The 23807-nt window shown below is 51.5% G+C and overlaps 1 protein-coding gene across 31 annotated transcripts in view; it reads right to left on the bottom strand.

Moving 5' to 3' along the window:
• The window catches only part of KLC1 (kinesin light chain 1), a 70310-nt gene extending 46888 nt beyond the window's left edge, over nucleotides 1–23422 (bottom strand). For 7 of the 31 annotated variants that reach the window (XR_011250405.1, XR_011250404.1, XR_011250403.1 and 4 more), the window contains exon 1: nucleotides 6574–6664. The gene's annotated coding sequence lies outside the window, so the exon portion shown is untranslated. Of the gene's footprint in view, nucleotides 1–6573; nucleotides 6665–10522; nucleotides 10610–15988; nucleotides 16130–16672; nucleotides 16916–17140; nucleotides 18142–18525; nucleotides 18835–22180; nucleotides 22866–23173 lie in introns of those variants that run through there. The other 24 variants (XR_011250410.1, XR_011250409.1, XR_011250417.1 and 21 more) reach the window with 14 other exon arrangements.
• Nucleotides 23423–23807: the final 385 nt, after the last annotated feature.

Here is a 23807-nt window from a genome sequence, read left to right as displayed (position 1 = left end):
GCGTTGTCAACCGGAGCCTCGATCTCACTTCGATGTCAAGTGGCACGGATACACACTTGACCTGGGACGTGGTTAAGGGCTCAGAAATACTCCCCTCCCCTTCCCCTCAGTGACACACACAACATCTGGCCTCAGGCTATTCTAATTAACCACGTGAAATTGTTTCAGTTCAGTCGCTCAGTCCCGTCCAACTCTCTGTGACCCCATGGACTGCAGCACGCCAGGCTTCCCTGTACATCATCAACTCCAAAAGCTTGCTCAAACTCATGTCCATTGAGTTGGTGATAACATTCAGCCATCTCATCCTCTGTTGTCCCGTTCTCCTCTCGCCTTCAATTTTCCCCAGCATCAGGGGCTTTTCCAGTGAGTCAGTTCTTCACATCAGCTGGCCAAAGTATTGGAGTTTCAGCTTCAGCATCAGTTCTTCCAATAAATATTCAGGACTGATTTCCTTTAGGAGGGACTGGTTGGATCTCCTTGCGGTCCAAGAGACTCTGAAGGGTCTTCTCTAACACCACAGTTCAAAACCATCAATTCTTTGGTGCCCAGCTTTCTTTATAGTCCAACTCTCACATCCACACATGACTACTGGAAAAACCATACCTTTGACTAGATGGACCTTTGTTGGCAAAGTAATGTCTCTGCTTTATAAAATGCTGTCTAGGCTGGTCATAACTTTTCTTCCAAAGAGCAAGCGTCTTAATTTCATGGCTGCAGTCACCATCTGCAGTGATTTTGGAGCCCAAAAAGTAAAGTCTCTCACTGTGCAATTGTTTACTGTGCTTTTATTTCCAAAAAGAGAACTCTTTAAAGTCCCATGATTCCTCTGGGAAAGCAACGGAACTAAATACTTAACTGCACGATCTCCAAGGCAGAACCTGAGAAATCTAACATCTTAATTAAGTTCCTAAAACACAAGAAGCCCTTCTTCATATCAAAACTCTTAAATCCACAGTTCAACAGGCAAAGCTATTATTACTAACTTCCAACTCTCAGAATTCAAGTCCCCAACAAATTCTCTACTCTCACTGCAAATGATACAGTCGCTAAGTAAAATAATGAAGACAAAAATAATCCTAAAGCATAAGTTTTATTTGACTTTAGAACTATTTTTGTTTCCATTACTTGAAACATTGATTCGATCTTTGTAATTTTTATCCAATAGTGCATATAACAGTTTTTTTTAAATACTTATTTATTTGGCTGCATCAGGTCTTAGCTGTGGCACAGCAGCTCCTTCCTTGTGGCACACTGACTCTTGAGTTGTGGTTTGCAGGCTTAGGTGCCCCATGGCATGAGTTAGGGAATACTTAGTTCCCCAACCAAGGACCAAGCCTGGGTCCCCTGCATTGCAGAGCACAATCGTAACCACTGGGCCACCAGGGAAGATCCAGTATAACAGCTTTGATGGGCAGTTCTAATACAGAGGGGTCTCAGCAGCCGCGCAGAACAGACTTGTGGCTGTCAGGCGGCTGGGGGAGGCAGGGGATGGGAGTTCAGGATTAGTGGACGCAAACGATTATACACAGAATAATGGATAAACAGCAAGGCGCTCCGGTACAGCACAGGGGACTGCGTTCAGCATCCTGTGACACACACAGTGGAGAAGTGTGTGTGTGTCTGTAAACCAACTGTACTTCAGTAAATCACACACACATACACACCACCAGTCTCATGTCCAAGGATTTATTGCAATCATTTACTCGTCTGACCACACTATGGTCAGAAATTGAGAAGTAATAAGAATCTAGCTTATCTCCACATTCAGACCCTCAACTAAATCCTGCCTGGAGCATTCTGTAACCTAAAAATAATTCTTACTTCTTTTTAAAATGCCACTTGAAAAACACAGGTTCTCCTTTTGAAAGGCTGCCCTGCCCCTGGGAAACACAGGAAACCAAAACACGGGCCCTTCACTAAGAAGAAAGGGACTAGGTCACTGCACACTCAACCCTGAAACGAGACGGACAAGGCAACCGCCTCACCGCCGTCAGCAGCGCACCCACTTCATGTAACACGGGCAGGGCGAGGCTCTGGGCCTCGACAGTAACTGAAAGCGATGACCAGCCAGGTAACCAGCACAGAGACATTTTTGAGTACACAAAAACACTGACCTGCACACTCCGCTCCTTCACCTCTGCTCTGAACTAATCTGAGAGGTGATACGCACAACAGAAAACAGCCCACACCACACCCTGCAGCTCACTGTTTCTTTCCATTTGTTCTGTAACGTAACTTGCCCTTTATGACAAGAGTGGTTTCTCACTTTCTCTAAGACACCAGGGATAAGAAGAGAGCTCTTCAGAGTTGCAACTAACTCCTGCTAGGAACGACGGGAATGGGACAATTTAGAGTGGACAATCTGGTACGATATTAGCTCGGGGCTCTCAACTGAGGAAGACTGCCAGGTCCAATGAAGCCTGGCAGGGGAACGTGAGAACCGAGCTCGGCCACACCAGGGAGACGCTGGAGGACAACCCCCCAGCCTCCGCCAGCCTGCAGACCAGGCAGCCCGGCCCCGCCCCCAACCAGCCCAAAGACAGCAACAGCCCTTCACTCAGTAAACATCTATCGAGCCCCCAGTTCTACGCCAGGCGCTGTTCTAGGCTTAGGGGTCAGACTTTACCAAAGGGCTGTTTGCTCAAGAAAACACCGGGTGACAAAGGAATGTCCTACACACCGGGGCCCGGGGGGCCGGGGGGCCGGGGAGAGGCCGAAACCACCAGAGCTGCAGACTGCTGAGAGCAACCCTGGGAGCAAAAGGCAATAAACAAATGCTTTCCGCACTCTGAAAGAAAATTATTTCCAATTCAGAACTCTACAGCCGGCCAACTCTCAGTCTGTGAGAAGAATGCCATTTTCAGTCACAGGTCTCAAAACATGTCACCCCCCATGCAGCCCTCCTCAGGCTACTGGGAGGCGTGCACAACCAAGACAAAGGCAAACCGAGAGAGCAGAGGACACCGGGGCTCCGCAGGCACGGGGAGGGGGTCCACACGGGGAGGGGGCTCCGGCACGGGAGGGGGCTCGGGCACCCCGGGGAAGGGGCCCGCACGAGGAGGGGGCTTGGGCACCCCGGGGAGGGGGGTCCGCAGGGGGAGGGCACAAGCACCAGGAAGACAGCCCTGCAACCCAACACAAGGACCCACACTCAAGACTCCGGGGGCGCGTCGGCACTAATGTTAAGAGCAAGGAGATAAAAACAAGTATCAACTCTGAACAAAACAAGAGCTTGGAGAGGGAAGAGTAAGCAGTTTACCGCATGACTCAGCTACGGCACTTCCACAGGGATACGGATAAAGGTAAAGACTGACCTAAGCAAGTTAAGTATAACTGTCTATGGGGAGCCTGTGGCAATGCAAAGGACACACCTGTGTAGTCAGGAGGGGCGAGAACACAGCAAGCTCTGAACATCTAGCGCAGGAAGTCAAAAAGAAAACCATCCGACAGCAATAGAAACATGTTCTTTAGTAATGGTGGTCATCACAGAAAAACCATCATCTCACTTAACACAAGTGAAAACAGTTACTTCTGGGAAGAGGGAAAGAAGCGCGACAAAGACCCAACGCGACAGAACTCTGAGACTGTTTGAAAGCGGACCGCACCACTCTTGGCGCATCCCACAGGAGCCCGGGCCCCGCCTGAGCCATGTGGGTCTCGGCGTCTTGCAGGGGCCCCTGCTGCAGGTCACCTCCCCACACGCCAGCAAGTCCCTCAGTGCAGCTCAGGGGTGGGGAGGGGCATTAAGGACTCTTCCAGAGACCGTGTTGAGTTCTATGCACCTCTCCTGCCTGGGAGAGGGCCTCCTTCCTCACCCATTTCTTGGTGCCAGTGTCGACCGCGGGAGCTCGTTTTATGCTTTGTTGTTGTTCATGGCTGAGTCGCGTCTGGCTCTTTTTGACTCCATGGACTGTGGGCCCCGCTGTCCGTGTGCTCCTCCAGGCAAGAGCGCTGGCTGGGCTGCCATGTCCTTCTCCAGGGGTTCTCTCCAGCCCAGGTGCCTGCACTGCAGGCGGACTCTTCAGCACTGAGCCCCCAGGAAAGCCCGTCCACAGAGGCTGTCCCTCCAGCTCAGTCAGTCGCTTAGCCGTGTCCGACTCTTTGCGACCCCATGAATCGCAGCACGCCAGGCCTCCCTGTCCATCACCATCTCCCAGAGTTCACTCAGACCCACGTCCATCGAGTCCGTGATGCCATCCAGCCATCTCATCCTCGGTCATCCCCTTCTCCTCCTGCCCCCAATCCCTCCCAGCAGCAGAGTCTTTTCCAATGAGTCAACTCTTAGCATCAGGTGGCCAAAGTACTGGAGTTTCAGCTTCAGCATCATTCCTTCCAAAGAAATCCCAGGGCTGATCTCCTTCAGAATGGACTGGTTGGATCTCCTTGCAGTCCAAGGGACTCTCAAGAGTCTTCTCCAACACCACAGTTCAAAAGCATCAATTCTTCAGCGCTCAGCCTTCTTCACAGTCCAACTCTCACATCCATACATGACCACAGGAAAAACCATAGCCTTGACTAGACGGACCTTAGTCGGCAAAGCAATGTCTCTGCTTTTGAATATGCCATCTAGGTTGGTCATAACTTTTCTTCCAAGGAGTAAGCGTCTTTTAATTTCATGGCTGCAGTCACCATCTACAGTGATTTTGGAGCCCCCAAAAATAAAGTCTGACACTGTTTCTGCTGTTTCCCCATCTATATCCCATGAAGTGATGGGACCAGATGTCATGATCTTTGTTTTCTGAATGTTGAGCTTTAAGCCGACTTTTTCACTCTCCTCTTTCACTTTCATCAAGAGGCTTTTTAGTTCCTCTTCACTTTCTGCCATAAGGGTGGTGTCAACTGCATATCTGAGGTTATTGATATTTCTCTCGGCAATCTTGACTCCAGCTTGTGTTTCTTCCAGTTCAGCGTTTCTCATGATGTACTCTGCATAGAAGTTAAATAAGCAGGGTGACAATATACAGCCTTGACGTACTCCTTTTCTTATTTGGAACCAGTCTGTTGTTCCATGTCCAGTTCTAACTGTTGCTTCCTGACCTGCATACAGATTTCTCAAGAGGCAGGTTAGGTGGTCTGGTATCCCCATCTCTTTCAGAATTTTCCACAGTTTATTGTGATCCACACAAAGGCTTTGGCATAGTCAATAAAGCGCAGGTGGCTGCAAGCCGGCTCACTAAGCGCGGCTGAGAGGGGCTACCCCACGTCCGAGGTCAGGGGCAGCGGCCTAGAGTGCCAGGCTGCGACGGCGCAGGAACAGCCGAGAGGAGCTACCCTGCGCCCGAGGTCAGTGGTGGCCGGGAGGAGACACCCCGTGTCCGAGGTCAGGGCAGCGGCTAAGAATACTAATCATTAAAGATACCACACTGTTCACTGTGTTGCTCACACTGTTGCAGCTCTGGCCATGGGGCGCTCCAGTGCTTCTGAGCCCCTGACATGCCCATCCTTCCGCTCTTGGAGCACTACCTGGCACCACAGGATGGTCCAGGCCCATCTTGTACTCTCCCTACCCCAGCCTTAGAATCAGCCATTAGTCCAAAGAATCTCGGTTTGTTTGACAGAATGGTTTAGAAACCACTCCTGGGCCCAGTGGTCTTCGTCCCAAACCCATAAACCCAATCTAACCATGAGAAACACACCAGGCAAATACAAACTGAGGGGCACCCTGTAAGAGGCTGGCCAGTACTGCTCCAAGGGCTTCCCAAGCGGCGCTGGTGGTCAAGAACCCGCCTGCCAGCGCAGGAGACAGAGGAGATGCAGGTGTGACCCCGGGTCGGGAAGACCCCCCTGGAGGAGGGCACGGCAATCCACTCCGGCGCTCTTGCCTGGAGAGTCCCGCGGACAGAGGGGCCTGGGGAGCCACAGCCCATAGAGCTGCAGAGTCAGACACAGCTGAGCGACTCAGCACACACGCACGCACCACTCAGAGCTGTCAGAGAGCTGGATTCAACGGGATATGATGCCCTGGATGGGGTCCCGGGACAGAAGAAGAAGAAAACTAGTAACCCAAATAAAACGTGGGCTTTGGTTCGCAACTATGTACCGCTGCTGATTCCTCAGTTGGCACAAAGGCAGAAGACACAGCAGGTCAGCGCTGGGCGCCCAGTGCACGGGCCCCACTAGGGACGCTGCAGCCTCAGGAGCGCTCCAGACCATCGCTGCTCCCTTCCTGCGAACCCAGAACTACTCTAAAGCAAAGCGGTTATTTTCAAAATCAGTATGCAAAGCAATACAAACCGTACAGGTATAGCTTTGAAAAAAATAAAACCAAAAAGTAAATCTGCAATATGTGTATTAAGAACTGACATCAACCAAGCAATTTCGTTTTTGAGCATCTTCATATGTGTGTTGTTTTAAAAGAACAAAAACAATCAACCACCAGTAGGTAGTTTAGTCGACTGACACTGTAATTCCTATTCACCACGGAGGAGACAGCTGACGGGATTTAGGCTCACACTATCCGGACAGGAACCGAATCCAAGCCCAAGCCCGTCCACTCTGCTGAGGCACGCCTTTGCTCCAGCACCAGGCTGCCGTGCTTCTGCGGCTCACCACTCAGGAAACAGTGATACCTACCCCGACAGTCTGGAGCCGCAGGCAATGGAACTTCTTAAGACCTCAAACAGAAAGGGTTTGACACTTCTGCCACGGTAAAAATAGGCCAACCTAACCCTGAGACAAGAACAGAAACAGTGAACACACTGCATATTTCGTAAGACCAAAAAGTCTAAAGCCACTCTTTGAAGCCCACTCCAGATCACACAGACTGGAGGCTCTGTCACACCAGATTATCATTTTTCATGCGACAGTCTTGTTTCCCCTCTACCACCTGACCATGTATTCACTCTCTCCTCCTTTGAACCACAGAAATGAGCTTATACACAACAAATACCCTACCAATTAACAGGCAACACAATTTTCAATATTCCAACAACTTTCACCACAAACTCCCCCCTCTCAAAAATTAACAAAAACAAAGCAAAGGCCGAGACAGAACCAGCACCACCTTGGCCACCGCACCTCCTGAGGTTTACGATGTGAAATTCCACTAGGAAGGAGTTAAAGAGCGCAAGGTAAAGAGAGTTAAAAGATAAACAAAGACACCCAAGCACTCCAAAAGGAGTGTGTAGAATTAGATTAGCGGTGGTAGTATTTGCCCAAGTATATAGAGAATATACTTTTTTAAAAATTCCTGAATTATACCCTTTAAAATGGTTAATTTTATGTTATTATGAACTGATATCTCAACTTTTAAACAAAGAAATGGGGTGGGGGGGGCAACAGGTCTCTATGCAGAGTGAATCACAGCCAAGAAAGGTGAGTTAGTCTGACAGTTCTCGGGTGCAAACCGAACTTCCTATAAACACAGAAGATAGCATAGAGAAATAAAAATAAGATGGAGGAGAAAACATAGAAGTCTTTGCCTTGCAAAGACTGATAGCAGAAAACCATATTTAAGATGTCTTTCCAAGAGCTGACCCGGTGAGAAACCGGCAGCCAGCCAGATCCATGGCCCATCTCTCTACACAAGCGGAGGGACAGGAGGCAGGAAGGTCCTGATGCAGGAGGAGCCCGGAGGGGAGGGAGGGGAGGAGGGAGCGGGGAGGGGAGAGGGGAGCGGGGTGAGGAGGGGGAGCGCGGAGGGGAGGGGGGAGCGGGGAAGGGAGGGGATGGGGAGAAACAGGGGGGAGCCTCTAATGGGTCTGAAGAAACAACCCAAGTGGTATTCAGGGAAGCTCAGTCCCATGATCTGAATGCTTGTGCTCCCCAAATCCTTCGCTGACACCCAGCCCCGACCGTGATGGCATGGACAGGCAGCCTTCAGGAGGCCCTGAGGGTGGAGGGGAGCCCGCATGAGTAGGACTAGCGCTCTCACAGAAGAGACCCTAGAGGCCCCCTCCCCCCTCCCCAGTGACGCCCGAGGGAGATGACTCTGAAAGAAAGCAGGCCCTCACCAGGTGCTTAACCTCCAATCACCAGGATCTTGCACCTGCCAGTCCTCAGAATTATGAGAAACAAATTCCTGTTGTTTATAAGCCACTCAGTTCATTGTATTTTGTTATAACAACCTGAACAGACTAAGACCTTCAGTATTCTGGAACCCAAGATTACAGTGTTTTGTGGGTAAGATGATACAAGTGTCAAAACTTAAAAAATTAAATGATTTATTTGCAAAACAGAAATAGATACGGAGAGGTAGAAAACAAATGCATGGACGCCAAAGGGGGAGAGCGGGAGAGATGAACTGGGAGACCGGGGCTGACGCGTGTACACTCTGGACGCTATATATGAGATAGATAACTAATGAGAGCCTGCTGTAGAGCTCAGGGACCCCTATGCAGTGCTCTGCGGTGACCTAACTGGGAAGGTCAGATATAGAAAGAGCGCAGATCTATCTATGCATATAGCTGATCCACTCTGCTGCACAGCAGAAACTAACATAGCCCGACAGAGCAACAAAATTTAAAAAAATTTAAATACACAAATGACCCGTCAATTCCACTCCTGGGTATATACCAAGAAAACTGAAAACATGTTTATGTAAAAACTTACACAGAATGGTCCAAAACAATAAAACTCCGACACTGTAGAACTTGTAAACAAAAATTTCACCATTAATCGTAACAGTAAGAATGTGGAAACGACTCAAATGTTCTTCAGCTAACGAATGGATAAACACAGTGTGGTCTAACCATACAGAGGGATATTATTTGGCAATCATAAGGAACAAAGCACTGATACATGTTACTACACAGCCAACCTGCGCTAACTGAAGGCGGCCAGCCACAGAAGGCCTCACGCTACCTAATTCCACTACATGAAACGCCCATGGGGCTGGAAAGCAGATCAGTAGTGGCCAAAGGCTGGAGGGCAAGGACAACCAGAACTTTTTTTTAATTAAATGATACAAAGCACAGAAAACAGAAACACAAAACCCCACTCTGAGACCTACCTCACCTACTTTAGCTTTGTCAGGGAGTCACAGAAAGCGTAATTTCTCAATCTTTTTATCCTCTGCCCTCTTTTGACAAACAAGAAAAATCTAAAGCCCTTTTCAAGGTATTTTAAATTTCAAATACACAATTCCTTACTTACTGCTATTAGAAAAGCAAAGTAATCAATAGTAATGTTAGAGGTAAAAATTGCCGGGACCCAGCGTGAGGAACTCCGCCCGTGGCAAAGGTCACGAGGAAGGAGGCTCGGCATTACGCAAAGGCGGGATCGAGCCTCAGGAGACCCCCTGTTCCCGAGCATCTACCCCCAAAACCAGAGTCTGCCTACTTTACTGTTTTATGCTCTCACCTACACGTCTGACTTTACGGGGGCTGCCCACCACCTCTCTCAGAGAAGGAGTTAACTTGCAGCTCCAAGTTAATAAAAATTCCTGGGCGTGACAAGAGTGTTCCAACTTACAAACTCCTCTGAAGGTTCTCTAGCCTGCCTGAGCAGGCTCGTCTGGCCACATGTGATTGTTTACAGCCTCCCAACCGTGAGAGGCACGAGACGCTGTAAACTTCCTAAATACAGACTCTTTTGAGAAGTTAGAAAATTATTAGTATAGTATAGTGGGTTGATTAGAAATTATATTGGTGAAGGGTTTTTCATTTGTTGAGCCAATATTTGCTGCTAAATCTCCATATTCCCTGCCTTTATAATGAATATAACTAGCATATGGGAGAAATAAGTATTAACCTTTTACATTAACCATGTTAAACGTTAGGCTAAGTAAATTCCTTTTCTTGATTATAACCCCCTGCACCCTCACCCTATAGGAATGCAACTTTATCTGGTACCTTTGGAGGGTGGCGCCTGGTTTAAGAAAAAATCACCCCTGGAAAAAGTAAGTTTTCTGGTTGACTGACCGTTATCAGAAAGGGCCATAAAATGCCAGCAGGCCTCATGGCCAGAAGATAATGTAAAACCCCTAAGACCTTTGTATACTTTTATATGAAGCACCTGATTTTGATAAAGGTCAGGTCGGCTGACCCCACGTGACTCTGTATTCATCCCTATGTATAACAAAAAGTATATAAGCAAACCTGAAAATAAAGAAAACAGATCAGTTTCTGAAAAGACTGATTCCCCTGTGTCGTTCTTTCCCCTTCTGGCTGAATTCCCATCTGGAGCGTGGATACTCTCCAAGCCTGCTAATTTTGCCTGGGCTTCTAAGATCTGACCGGGGAGGCCTCAGTGTCTCCTCTCCTTCGGAAGAACGGAAAGATGCCTGTGGCCTACGTAGGTGGTGCAAATTCCTTGTCTTGGAGTTTTATTGGTATTCCACGTAAACCAAGTTATTCAGCCTCTTTTTCTCCACTAATATTTCCTACTACACTATCCTTTTCTAATCTCTCTTTATATCTATAATTAAATAAGTTCTTTCCTAGGACGCCTACTCCGTCTCCCCTTCGAATTACCCTGGATCCACCGGGGCTGGACCCTGGCAGAAAATATACATTAACTTTTTGGTTCTGAAATTTCAAAATGAAAATTACACAGTGTGGAGTCAAGGGAGAATAGAACTTACTTGAAAAGTAAACAGTAATCCAAGCATCTCCACGGGATGGCTGGTTTTGTTTTGGTGGGGGCAGGGAAGGATAAGCAGGGAGAAGGTGTGTCCCTCTCAGTTTATATAATAAAGTTAAGGTTCATACTGAAGCAAAATTCAAAAACGTCTCCTGAAGGGTCTCAATCTTTTTCACACCATGACATTTATGGCTAAAAATGCAAATGTCACGCCCTCTCGCGGTTTGTATTACAATAGTGAATTTGTTTCCTAAATATAATATCACATTATAACGATAAACATATTTTATCCAGCTCTACATGGCCTACACTTCACCCATGAAGAAACACCGTAATCTCCTCACGGGAGGAGGTACTCTACCAGGAAACTTTACCTCTGGGAAAGGAAAAGACAGAGGTAACTGACAGGCATGAGTCCAGAGTCTGAAGTGTTCCCGAATGGAGACTTGACTGACTCCATCATTTTCTACTAGAATCACAGCATCTTCTCTGATCTAACTTTATCTAATCCTTTTATTTCCTCTGCTGAACTTGAATCACTTGGACTTCCCTGGTGGCTCAGACGATAAAGCGTCTGTCTACAATGCAGGAGACCTGGGTTCAATCCCCTGGGTCGGGAAGAATCCCTGGAGAAGGAAATGGCAACCCACTCCAGTACTCTTGCCTACAAAATCCCACGGACAGAGGAGCCTGGTGTCCATGGGGTCACAAAGAGTTGGACACGACTGAGCAACTTCACTTTCACTTTCAAACTTGAATCTCAAGGGTGAACTGAATGAATCAACCCTGCTGGATTAAAAATCAGAAAAACCTATAAAGTGAAATGCTTTAAAATTAAAGTCTCCACAATTACAGCCTCTAATCTGACCGTGTTTCCATCCAGAAGCTATAAGCCACTAGATAAAACAAAAGCATGTGTTTTCCCCCCGGGTGAGTCTACCATAAACGGCCCTGCAGGGTCAGAGCTCAGGGCACTTATCCCCCCAGCCGTGCTCAGAACCTGACTGAGCGGGGTCCTCCCGGGTGAGTCTACCATAAACGGCCCTGCAGGGTCAGAGCTCTGGGCACTTATCCCCCCAGCCGTGCTCAGAACCTGACTGAGCGGGGTCCTCCCGGGTGAGTCTACCATAAACGCCCCTGCAGAACTAGAGTTTTGGGCACTTATCCCCCCAGCCGTGCTCAGAACCTGACTGAGCGGGGTCCTCCCGGGTGAGTCTACCATAAACGCTCCTGCAGAACTAGAGTTTTGGGCACTTATCCCCCCAGCCGTGCTCAGAACCTGACTGAGCGGGGTCCTCCCGGGTGAGTCTACCATAAACGCTCCTGCAGAACTAGAGTTTTGGGCACTTATCCCCCCAGCCCTGCTCAGAACCTGACTGAGTGTGGTTCTGTTTCGCAATCGGCCACCTCTGTGTAGAGACCCTCTGACTCTGATAACCAACCACACCACCTGTAGAAAGAATTTTACAATGCAGCCGGGTCCCTCACCAGCAGGTGTCGTGCCTCCCTCTCCCCATACAGGGCTCCAGGCCAGGGCCGAGAGCGCACCGAGGTTGTTCAGTGTGACGTGGGATCACAGGCCCATCTCCCTGGATGCAAATTTTAAGCATGAGAAACTACAGGGAAAGGTACTACATGAAAATACAGGAGAACACGTGTTTTCCTAAAACAAGGATGAGTGAGCCCAAACGATGCGGCTGTCTCTGTTACAAGTCCTTGGTTGAGCAAGTGAAAAGGAAAAACCACTTCACCAGACAGTGTGACTAAGAGAATACATAGGAGGGTGTTACGGGGGACGGGCCAAACGAGTATAAATACAGAGTATTCATTCTGTGGTTTAAAAAAGCATTTTTATTTCAAAATGAAAAATGTCAGCTTATTAGCATAATACCATAAGTCTAAAAGTTTATGTACTTAAGTGCTAATCAGTAACACACATATGGAATAATTTTCTTTCTTAACTGAAAAAAAAAGAATTTTAAAAAATCTGAATTCTCTTGAAAGAAAGAAAATGGGAAAAGAGAAACAGACAACTCACTTAAACCTTCACATCTTTCTGTATCCTAAGTTCCCCTAAAGAGCACACATTTTAAATGCTTTTCAAACGAAACAAAAGAAAGCAGGAACCATGAGGAAAAACACCTGATACTGTGGACTTCACCAAAATGTGAACTACTGATTATTCAAAAGTGAAAGTGAAAGCCGCTCAGTTGTGTCCGACTCTTTGCGACCCCACTGACTGCACCATCCATGGGATTCTCCAGGCCAGAATACCAGAGAGGGTAGCCTTTCCCTTCTCCAGGGGATCTTCCCGACCCAGGAATTGAACCGGGGTCTCCTGCATGGCAGGCAGACTCTCTAAAGGCACAAGCAAAGAACAGTTAAGCCCCAGATTGGGAAAAAATGTCTGCAATACGTGGCAAAAGACAAATCCAAATCCCTAAAGAACGCCTACAGTCACTATTTTTTTAAAAACTGTTTTTAAATGAGCAAAAGAATTGAACAGACACTTCACAACAGCAGGTATATAAAAGGCACGTATGTTAACAAGTGCTCACCATCATTAGTCATCTGGGAAAGGCGCCCTAAACCCATCACAGGATGCCACCAGCCAGCAGCTGCTATGATGAAGCAGACAACACCAAAAGCTGGAGGAGAGTGTAAAGCGCACAACTGCTTTGGAAAGCTGGCAGTGTCTTCGAGATCAATCCTACACCTATCCTATAAGCGATTCCACTCCTCGATATTTATGCAAAAGAAATGAAAATGTGGGACTTCCCCGGCAGTCCAGTGGTTAAGAGCTTCCACCGCAGGGGACATGGGTTTCAGGGAACTAAGACCCCACATGACCAGGCCAAAACAAAGAAGAAAATGTACGTCCACAGTCCTCACAAGAATGAGTGCTCCCTGCCCCAGACACAGACCAGGAGGAAAACGGCGAGACCGTGGCAGATCTGTACACGGGGACACTACTCAGGAACAGAAAGGGACAGACCACTGATACACGCCTTTCCAAGTGCTGAATTTTAAATGGTTATGCTGGGAAAGAAGCTGGATGCAAAATGTACATACTGTTTAATCCAATTTATATGTTATTTTAGAAAAGACAGAACTAATCTGGAGTTATAGCAGAAAATCAGTGTTGCTGGCAGGGGAGTGCAGGCCACCTCCAGGAGCTAAGAGAGCAAAGCCCTCAGCAAGAGACAGCCAGTCGGCGAGAAAACCAGGACGTCAACCCTACAAACACAACAACGGAACTGTGCCACAACCAAAAGGGTTTACAAGAGCACCCTGAGCTCCGGAGGAGAACCACAGCCCAGCACAGATGGCAGCCCCGGGAGCTTGGGCAGAGGCTGCAGCCAAGCCACGCCTGGACCCCTCACCCAGAGACTCTGAGACAACAACGGTTATCATGTTAAGCTACTCAATTTGCAGTAACTTATTATATGGTAAATAGAAAACTAATATAAATTTCACACACAAAAAAGCTTTAGAACTTAATGATGTTTTAGTTAAAAAGGATAGAAACTATAGAAGAATCTTAAAGACATTATGCCAAGAGAAACAACCCAGTCACAAAAAGACAAAAACTGCATGACTCCAGCTATGTGAAGTACCTAAGGCAGAGAAAGCCACAGAGACAGGAGCAGAATAAGGCAGAGAAAGCCACAGAGACAGGAGCAGAATAAGGCAGAGAAAGCTATAGAGACAGGAGCAGAATAAGGCAGAGAAAGCCACAGAGACAGGAGCAGAATAAGGCAGAGAAAGCCATAGAGACAGGAGCAGAATAAGGCAGAGAAAGCCATGGAGACAGGAGCAGAATGGTGGTTGCCATGGGCTAAGGGGACGGAGGAAATAGCGAGTTATTTAATGGATACAGAGTTTTAGTTTTAAAAGATGAAAAGTTCAAGGCTTACTGGACGATGATGCAAATATATTTAAGACTACTGAACTTATTTAAAAATGACTAAGATGGTAAATTGGGTTAAAATCACAATCTAAAAAACACAGAAATCAACATAGTCTTCCCATTTGGTTAATAACACAAGTCATTTTTAAACAGAATAAGTGAATTTAAAACACAACACCATAATCACCATAAGAATGAAGACTCAATCAGCTCTCATTGACCACACGGCCTGCGTGAGCCTCTGTGAAGAACACAAACACACCAGCGTGGTGGCCCAAAGCACTACACCTTAGACAGCAACTCCCAGGAGTGACCGTGACCCCTCTGCACCACTGGGCTTCTGAAAAGGAAGAAACCGGCAGGCGCTTCCCAGGGAAGGCAACTGGAGGGCTGACCTTAGTACTGCTGTGTGTGACCCTGGTTCAAAACTTGAAACACTCAAGAAAAAGAAAGTGAGAAGCCTGACTTCCCAGCTGTAGACCTCTGGTTGATGGAACCTTATCCAACGTCTCCAATCCTCACTTTCCCCAGTGACAGGATGGACGCATTACCGCACCGAGTTCACCTGGCGCAGTGACACGCTCGCCACTCCAGCTCTGCCAGCGGCAGCAGGGCAACTTCAGAGGCGGAGCACAGGCTTCCACAACCCACCATCGGAGGGACAACCCAAGGCTGGAGCTGAGGTGACTGGGATAGTTCAGAACCAAGGAAATAACTTCTACTTTACAGATGCACTTAGCTTAAATTGTTTCTTCTTTTGATAGTCACTTACATCTGCTTTATTAAGTTATCAACAACACCAAGCGTATTTAAAAGCTCTCATCTGCCTGCAAAAATCAGTTAAAAATAAAATCAGAGGTGTTCCCTGGTGACCCAGTGGTTAAGAATCAGCCTGCCAATGCAGGGGACACGGGTTCGATCTGTGTTCCGAGAAGATCCCACATGCCTAGGGGCAACTAAGCCCGTGCACCCAGAGCCGAAGCTCTGCAACAAGAGGAGCCACCGAATCGAAAGCCTGGGCCTGGCAACAAGGAGCAGCCCCGACTCGTGACAACCAGAGAAAGCCTGAGCACAGCAACGAGCCCGGAGCACTCAGAAATAGAAATTAGTTTAAAAAATATTCTTAAATCTAAATACAAGACAAAATCATAGTTCATTTTTTATATAAGAGTACATTAGCCCGTAAGCTACCGGACAGAATGGCACAACAGCACCCTGGGAGAAAAAACGCTCATCATCCCTCCAACGGCCTTCCTGCCTCGGCAAGCAGGACAGTCTCAGGAAAACTTGAAGAGTCTTAATAGCCCTCCAGAACCAAATCCAGTACTCTTCCGTCCAAATCTTCCTCTGCCCCTTAGCCAACGGGATACTGCCGCCCTCCTCCTCCTCCGTGTCCCCGGGCTTCCCTACCCTCGGGTATTCCGCGATCACTACCAAATGTCAGATGCTCCCCAATCTTTATCTCCAGCCTAACTCCAGACCTGATCTCCGATTGACCACCAATCCGCTTGGCCACCGTAAGCACTGTGGATTTAACCGACCCAAACCCACACTCACCATCTCCTCCTCCCATTCTTCCCATCGTGGTGGGCGTCACCTGCCAGTGAGTCACCCACGAGAAAGACAAGGAAATGATCGATGCATTCCTTCACATTGTATGCCAAGGACCGACACAACACACCAGTGCCCTCGTGGAGACTGCAAATGTAAGTGGAGGAGACAGACAATAAACTAAACAAGAAAATAACTAAGTAGGGAATTTCCTGGTGGTCCACTGGTCAGGACTCCATGCTCTCCCTGCCAAGGGCCCAGTTCAACCCCTGGTCAGGGAACTAAGGTCCCAGAAGCCAAGCGGTATGGCAAAAGAAAATAAAGAAAAAAATAATAAGTAAAAAGGAGTAGTGCTGCAAATAGTGAGTCGTGCCAAGGAGTGCGCGGGCAATTGAGGGCACGACGATACCCAGAAAAGCGGACCCAGACACACCTGGACGCACCCGAGTGAGTGCAAGACAGGAAGGTGAGCGGACTAGTCGAGCTGTGGCACTTCCAGAACACTGCGAGAGCCTCAGCAGAGGAGCGGCGGGCTGAAGCCCTCCCGAGTCCACCCGCCCCCAGTCCCTCTCTAACTCTGCTCCCGGCTCCTGTCGCCGAGGCTGCGCTCCGGACACGCTGCCCCTCCACCTCGCCCCTTCCCAACCTGCAGCGTCGCCACTCCCAGGCCTGCCTCACAGCCAGACTCACTCACGCAGAGCACTCAGCACAGGCGTACTGTCATCCGTGGTCCAGACTTCAAGCTGCCCCCGAGGACAGCGACGCCTCAGCAGAGCACGCACCACTCAGCTGGTTCTCAGTGGACCTGTAAGACCGTGCCTTCACATCTTAACAGGCTAATCCTGTTTATCCCAGGCCACAAAGCTGACATCTAAACTTCCCAGCACTTCTGTACTGATGGTATATTTGTTAATAAAGTTCTGCTTTCTTATCATACTTCACTTACATTCCAGGTCATACAAATCCTACAATTTATTTAACTTCTCATTTTTCAATTCCTAGTTTTCTTTTTATAGAATTCTAGTCTGAGATAGTTTATAGCCCTACATGGAAAGCTATGCACTGACTTATTTTTCAACATTATGAAACACACTTAAGAAGGTATAATTTTTTTAAAAAAGGTAAACTTTAAGTCACTGCAGTTGAGCTTTTACTCACTATGAAATGCTTAAGGCATCATGTGGCTCTCCTCTGCCTTCTCCCCCCTCCTCGCTGGTGATGCCCGTGCATGTCTTTCTTCACTATGCATGGTCGACAGTGCTCTTAGAAAACACTGCCAAGCCAGGTGACCGAGCCAGGACACAGTGAAGTGACCACCCCACTGTCGTGTCAGGACAGCACAGGGCGGTCAGACGCGTCTGCAACATGAGGTTGCATCCTTGGATGACTCGGAGAAACTGGCTCTTAAGAGAGGGTCCTCCCCCCACATACACTCCCACACGATCTGGAATTTTCAGCATTTAGTATGTCTGTACTCTTAGAGTACCTAGGAAACAGAACAATGGGTCACATTTCCCACCTTGACAAGTCTTGCTGCCAGTCTGTGAAAGAGGGTCATCCTAAATAAAACTATGAGATTTAAGGACGCTGTTCCAATTTCTAATGGAACTATTCACTTAACTAGTACAATGTATACACTGAGCTAATTATTCTGATCAATGCCTCAGTCATGCTCTACAAAGAAAGTCTAGAAATTTAACTCATGCAAAGAATCAAAGAACCAACTGCCGCTTCACATAGCAATTTAAATGGTGTATCGCAAATGTTCTGCTCTCACACTTTTAGAAAAACATTTTTTTCCAAGAACTTATCAAACGGTTAATACGCAAACGCTGAATATGCTGCTTAAGTAAAAAAAAAAAAAAAAAAGCAACAATACATAATCTTTAATACAAAACTGCCTGCCTCTACAAATCTTTTCATTTTTTACAGAAAGAGGTACCGCAAATGTGACCCGAGTACGTATTGCAGGGCAGGGATGCTGCAGGTTAAGCAGGGGCAACTCCAGCCTAGGCTGATGCTGTGGACGAGGCACTGAGGGTCCGTCACTGGAAGAAAAGGGTCGCGGGCGGGCGGGGTCCAGCCGGCCTCTCCGGAGGGTCCCCGCACGCTTCCGAGCCGCCGGCCGCCCGCCCGAGAGCGTGACAGGCGCGTCAGCCCAGGGCGGTGCCGCGGGAGAGGGCGGAGGCCGGAAGGAAGGGGACGGGCTCGGACAAAGCCAGCCGTGCCGGTCGCCCCCTCCCTGCGCGCCCCGGCCCCCTCCCGGGGCGGCTCCCGGGACCCCAGCTGTCCCCCCGGCGGGGCCGGGCTGGGGATGCAGGGCCGGGCCCGAGATGCTGGCCGGGCGGGGCCGGGGCGAGGTGGGCGGGCGGAGGGCGCCGGGACCCGCAGGGGCCGCGGCGGGAGGGGGCCGGGGCCTGCAGGGGGCAGCCGCCCTGGGGGCGGCCGGGGCCGGGGGGAAAGCGGACGCGCCTGCCCGAGGACCGCGGCGGGCGGAGGGGACACGGGCGCGGCCGGGGGCCCCGGGCCGGCCGCCGACTCACCGTGCTGCTCCCACGGGGCCGCGCGCTCGCGCTGTCAGCACCGGGAGGGCGCGGGCGCGTGCGCGGAGCCGGGGCCGCCGGGGGCCGCCGCCTCAGCCGCCTCAGGCGCGGCGCCGCGGTCACGAGCGAGGGGCGCTGGCGCGGCCGCCCCGCAGCATCCTCAGCCGCCCCCGCGCGCTGTCTCCCGCGGCTGCTCCTCGCAGCTGCAGCTCTGCGCCCGGCCGGCTCCGGGTCTGCCGCTCGCGCCGCCGAAAATGGCGTCTCCGCGTCCCTCCCCCGGCTCGGCGCTCCCGCCCCATCATGCCGCGCGCCGCCGTGACGTCACCTGCCCCGCCGCCGGGGGGCGGGGCGGCCCGGGAGCCCGGGGCGGGGCGGGCGGAGCGCGCCTCGGGGATGGAGATGCGGTCCCCGGGCGGCGGCCGTGGGCAGCCCGGGCGGCGGGGAGGGCCCTCTTGGGGCGGCCCCGCGGGGGCACGGGGCAGAGGGGCGCTCGAGGAAGGCGCTGGCCGAGTACGGCCGGTCAGCACCACGCCTGGGCCTTTCCCTCCTGGGCGCGGCCGGCTCGCGCGCTCACGCAGCAGGAATAATGTTTATTCTTATGCTTTATGTGCTCATTTAAATCTTTCCGGAACCCTCGAGGCGGGGTGGGCTGGGGGTGCTTTCGCCAGCCACAGCAAAGGAAAGGGTCCAGAGGCGCTGGGATAAGCCAGGAGGCCGCCGGCCAGGAAAATCCAGTCTTCGGTGGAGACCTGGCTCCCAAGCCCCCATGCCCTGCTCATGGTCTCATTCCCTCGCCCCTGGGCCATCGCGTCTTAGAGGGCCCGAGCTCAAAGGCACTGTCCAGGCTCTCCCCGCGGCCTCCAGGTCCTCGCAGGAACCGCACCCCAGGCTCACGAGCGGGGTGGGCTGCTTACTTAACCCCTACTTCCTGCTGAAAGCAGAGATGCCACCTCTGCTGTCGAACCCCACCCGGCAGCCATCGCCAGGGCACACCCCTGGCCGCGCGGTGCCACGACCTCCAGCCCAGCCCGAAGGGCAGTACTTCCAGGTCAGACCACGCTGCTGGGCCCCATCCTGCTGCATCGCGGCTCTGCGGGCCTGACTCAGCAGCCAGCCCTGAGGACGTGCTGATTCAGTGGGCAAGGCTCAGCTTTCCTTGCCTGCCACCAGCTTGAGAGAACCCCATCCTCCCCACCCCACCCCTGTGCCTGCACAGGTCCCAAGGGGCATGATTAACCAGGAGGGCTTTCGGTGCCAGCCCCACACCCTGCCCCCAACCCCCCTACACACTTGCTTTTGAACTGCTGAGCTTTTCAGATGTTACCACCCCAGCACCAGCAGCCATTTTAACCCTGCAATTACTGAGTCACCCAGGAGGAAGTAAATGCTGCTAGATTTTCACAGGGAAGTCCAGCTCCTTTGCTTTCATTTATAAATGTGAAGTTGAGCTAAAACAGGGGATGCTCCCAAGGTCACAGCAATCACTGGGCAGAGAGAGACCAGCAGTTAATCAGTCAACCCCTCCACACTCCCTTACTGGATCAGCCACACTGCAGCTTGGATGTGATCTGCTCCTCAACAACCGCCTTAGACTCGGCACGTTGGGCAGCTGTGACCACAGTGCTACAGAGAAGGAGGAGCAGGCTGAGCAAGGCTTCCCCTCTGTCTGTGACTCTAGGCTCAGTGACTGTTCCTTCCACTCACCCGTCACGGAAGCAAGTGAGGGACCTGGGCTGCTCACGCCCTTTTCCGATGGGTGGCCAAGAGTGGACGTCTTTGCAATTGCTCAAGCACATCCCTCGCATCCCCACTGCTGCCAAGCTGTTCAGGCCCTATTATCTAGCTCTTTTATTCTCTCAGCAAATACCTGTGGAACTGCCAGTGGTCAACATAAGAGCCAACAAGCACTGGTAAGCAGGACACAGAAGATACCTGCTCCCGCTTGTGCAGTGCCCAGTGATGCCCTGGTGGCTCAGCGGTGAAGAATCCGCCTGCCAAGCAGGAGACACGGGTTCAGTCCCTGGGTCGGGAAGATCCCCTGGAGAAGGAAATGGCAACCCACTCCAGTATTCTTGCCTGGGAAATCTCACAACCAAGAGGAGCCTGGCGGGCTACAGCCCATGCGGTTGCAAGAGTCAGACATGACTGAGTGACTCAGGCACACACGATTACCACTGGCAGAGGCAGTGAGCTCAGGCAGGCAAGTGGGCTGAGATCTAAGCAATAGGAAGGGGCCAGCTGCAAAACTGCTGCGGACACAGGGGCCACTCCAGGCCAGAGTCCTCAGGCAGGGATGAATCTGAAGCGATGAGGAAAAAAGAGCAATCACCCACCATACCCGGGGACCCTGCCGGAAGCACGTCGCGGCACCCTCCTCTGGGCAGCGGGGCAGAGCACCCATCCTCACCAGGGTCTCCCACTGAGACCAGCAAGCGTCTGTCCCTCTGCCTGTCCATCTGCCTGTTCTTCTGTCTGTCCCTCTGTCTGTCCATCTGTCTGTCCGTCTGTCTGTCCATCTGTCTGTCCATCTGCCTGTCCCTCTGTCTGTCCCTCTGTCTGTCCATCTGTCTGTCCGTCTGTCTGTCCATCTGTCTGTCCATCTGCCTGTCCCTCTGTCTGTCCGTCTGTCCATCTGTCTGTCCATCTGTCTGTCCGTCTGTCTGTCCATCTGTCTGTCCATCCGTCTGTCCCTCTGTCTGTCCTCGCTGAGGCTCCTGGGCATCCCGTCTCCTTCAGTCCTCTGCCTGTCACAGTGACCCCCAAGAGAAGTGCCGCTGTCTCCATTCTACAGATGTTGCAGCTGAGGCCCTGCATGTTCTGAGGTCTGCCTGCTGCCTCCCTGCTGCTGGGGAAGAGGCATTAATTCATCTTTAGGAACAAACGGCAGCCCTGGGTCTCCGCGTGCACGCACCCGCAGAGCCAGGAGTTGATGCCTTTGTGGTGGGGGAGCCTCTGCAGGGGCAGCGAAGCCTTCATCTGTCCTTCCCATAAACCTGGAGACAGGCAACAAATCTGCACATCCCTGTAGCCATCAGCCTGCCGGACCAGCCTGGGTCCTGGAGGGGTGGAGCTGTGCCTGGGGGGCCAGCAGGCACCCCACCCCATAGGCAGGACTAGGGGTTCTTCCCTCCTCACTCCTGGGTGAGTGATCTGTTCCAGGAAGGCAGCCTTGGCCGCTGCCTCCTCCTCTCCACCCGTCTCTGCCTCATCCTCCTGCCCTGCCCTCTGCCCTCGTCTGCTTCTGTCTCCTTTCCACCTTCCACGCCCCTGTTCTAACACCTGAGACATCAACAGGCAGCCTGTAGGTCGAGACAGAGGAGTTGGACCATGTGGCTGCGCCTGCTGTACAGCCCCCAGGGCCCAGATGGAGCAGTGACTGAGGTCCCTGGTCAGTGAAGCGGGGGGGGGGGGGGGGCGGTGGGGGGTAACCACGATAAATGCTAACCTCCTGCTATTTGGAGTCACTGAGGCATCACAGGCTAGGAGGGTTTGGTTCAGTTCAGTCGCTCAGTCATGTCCGACTCTGCAGCCCCATGGACTGCAGCACACCAGACCTCCCTGTCCATTACCAACTCCCGGAGCTTACTCAAACTCATGTCCATTGAATCAGTGATGCCATCCAACCACCTCATCCTCTGTCACCCTGTTCTCCTACCTTCAGTCTTTCCCAGCATCGGGGTCTTTCCCAATGAGTCAGTTCTTCACATCAGGTGGCCAAAGTATTGGAGCTTCAGCTTCAGCATCAGTCCTTCCGATGAATATTCGGGACTGATTTCCTTTAAGATGGATCTCCTTGCAGTCCGAGGGACTCTCAAGAGTCTTCTCCAACACCACCATTCAAAAGCATCAGTTCTTCAGCGCTCAGCTTTCTGTACGGTCCAACTCCCACATCCATACACGACTACTGGAGCCAGGATTTATTGAGAACCACCGATGTCCGGTGCAAGGTTGGGCAATGGGAGAACGCCCCTGCACAGGGGAGCCCAGGGCCTGCAGCAGCTGAGACAGGGAGCTAGGCGAGGAGGGTGGACCAGGTGAGCCAGGGATCAGGGGACCCCTGCAAGAGGGGCATTCACATGGCAGCTGGGATCGCCCCGGTGGAGGAACTGCAGGAAGAGAAGCGTGGTACCCAACACACCACACAGCCTTCCGTCTCCAGTGGACAGTGGGACCTGCCTTTACCATGGTTTTGAAGCATCCATCTTTTTATTGGAAATGTCTGTGGTTGTCGGTGTCCAGAGGCAGCCCTTTGGGGGAGACCAGGATCAGGGGTTTCCCTTTGATCCTGCGGGGTCTTCAGAGGTGGGGGGAGGAGGCAGCGGCCCCAGTCCTGTGAGGGCCTGAGAAGGAGGAAGGGAGGGAGGGAGGAAGGGGTTAGGAAGCCAGCCTGCCTGGGAGGGGCCGGGAAGCGGTACTTGGGTGGCGACCCGGCCCAGGTCGTAAGGGCGTTGCTCCCCCGGAGGGACAGGGAGCGGGGAGGGTATATACAGGCCGTGCAGCCAGGACCCCTCAATTCCCCGCCGGCCCCACCGCGCGCACCCCTAGCCTGGGCACCGCCCGCCAGCCAAGCCGGAGCAGCCTGGGCATTCTCTGGCCTTCTCCCAGCCGGCGCCCCCGTGCAGCGGGGCAGCCTGGCATCCAGACCCACCGGGTTGATCCCTGAGCAGCCAGCCTCGCTCTCCGCGGAAGGCCACACCCTCTCGGGCTTCGGTTCTGAAAATGGTATTTATCAGATTTTCAGGGGCTTTTCCTTTAAAGAACCGGCGCTGCTGGCCTTCATTGAGCTTTGGGAACGGCTCGCTCAGACAAATGGGAAGACAGCGGGCACACCGGGTGGGAAGGGACCCGGGGTGGGGCAGGGGGCGAGGAGGCAAGGGGAGCTGCAGGGAGAAGCTCCGCCCTCTCGTTTTGTTTTTTTGTTTTGTTTTGTTTTTTTCTGATGTGAAGCCTGGGTTCTGCTGGAGAAGTCCGAGCCCGTGGGAGTGCCCTGGGCTCCCAGCATTCCTGAATGCTGAGTGCGGTTCATGATTTCTTTCTTTTTTTTTTTTAGGAAAAACCTATACAACGTAGGATGTGCACATAGTTTTTTAAATCTTATTTTGCTTATGTATTCGGGCCTGCCCAGTCTTAGTTGCGGCACAAGGGGTCTTCCCTGACGCAAGCGCAAGCGGGACCTAGTTCCCTGACCAGGGTTCAAACCCTCACGCCCTGCACTGGGAGCGGGGAGTCTTAGCCACCGGACCTCCAGGGAAGTGCCTGCACGCGTCTTAAGGAGACCATGT

Source organism: Ovis canadensis, chromosome 18, assembly GCF_042477335.2.
Source record: "Ovis canadensis isolate MfBH-ARS-UI-01 breed Bighorn chromosome 18, ARS-UI_OviCan_v2, whole genome shotgun sequence".
Classification (NCBI taxonomy): domain Eukaryota; kingdom Metazoa; phylum Chordata; class Mammalia; order Artiodactyla; family Bovidae; genus Ovis; species Ovis canadensis.
This window is presented reverse-complemented; position numbering and strand designations above follow the sequence as displayed.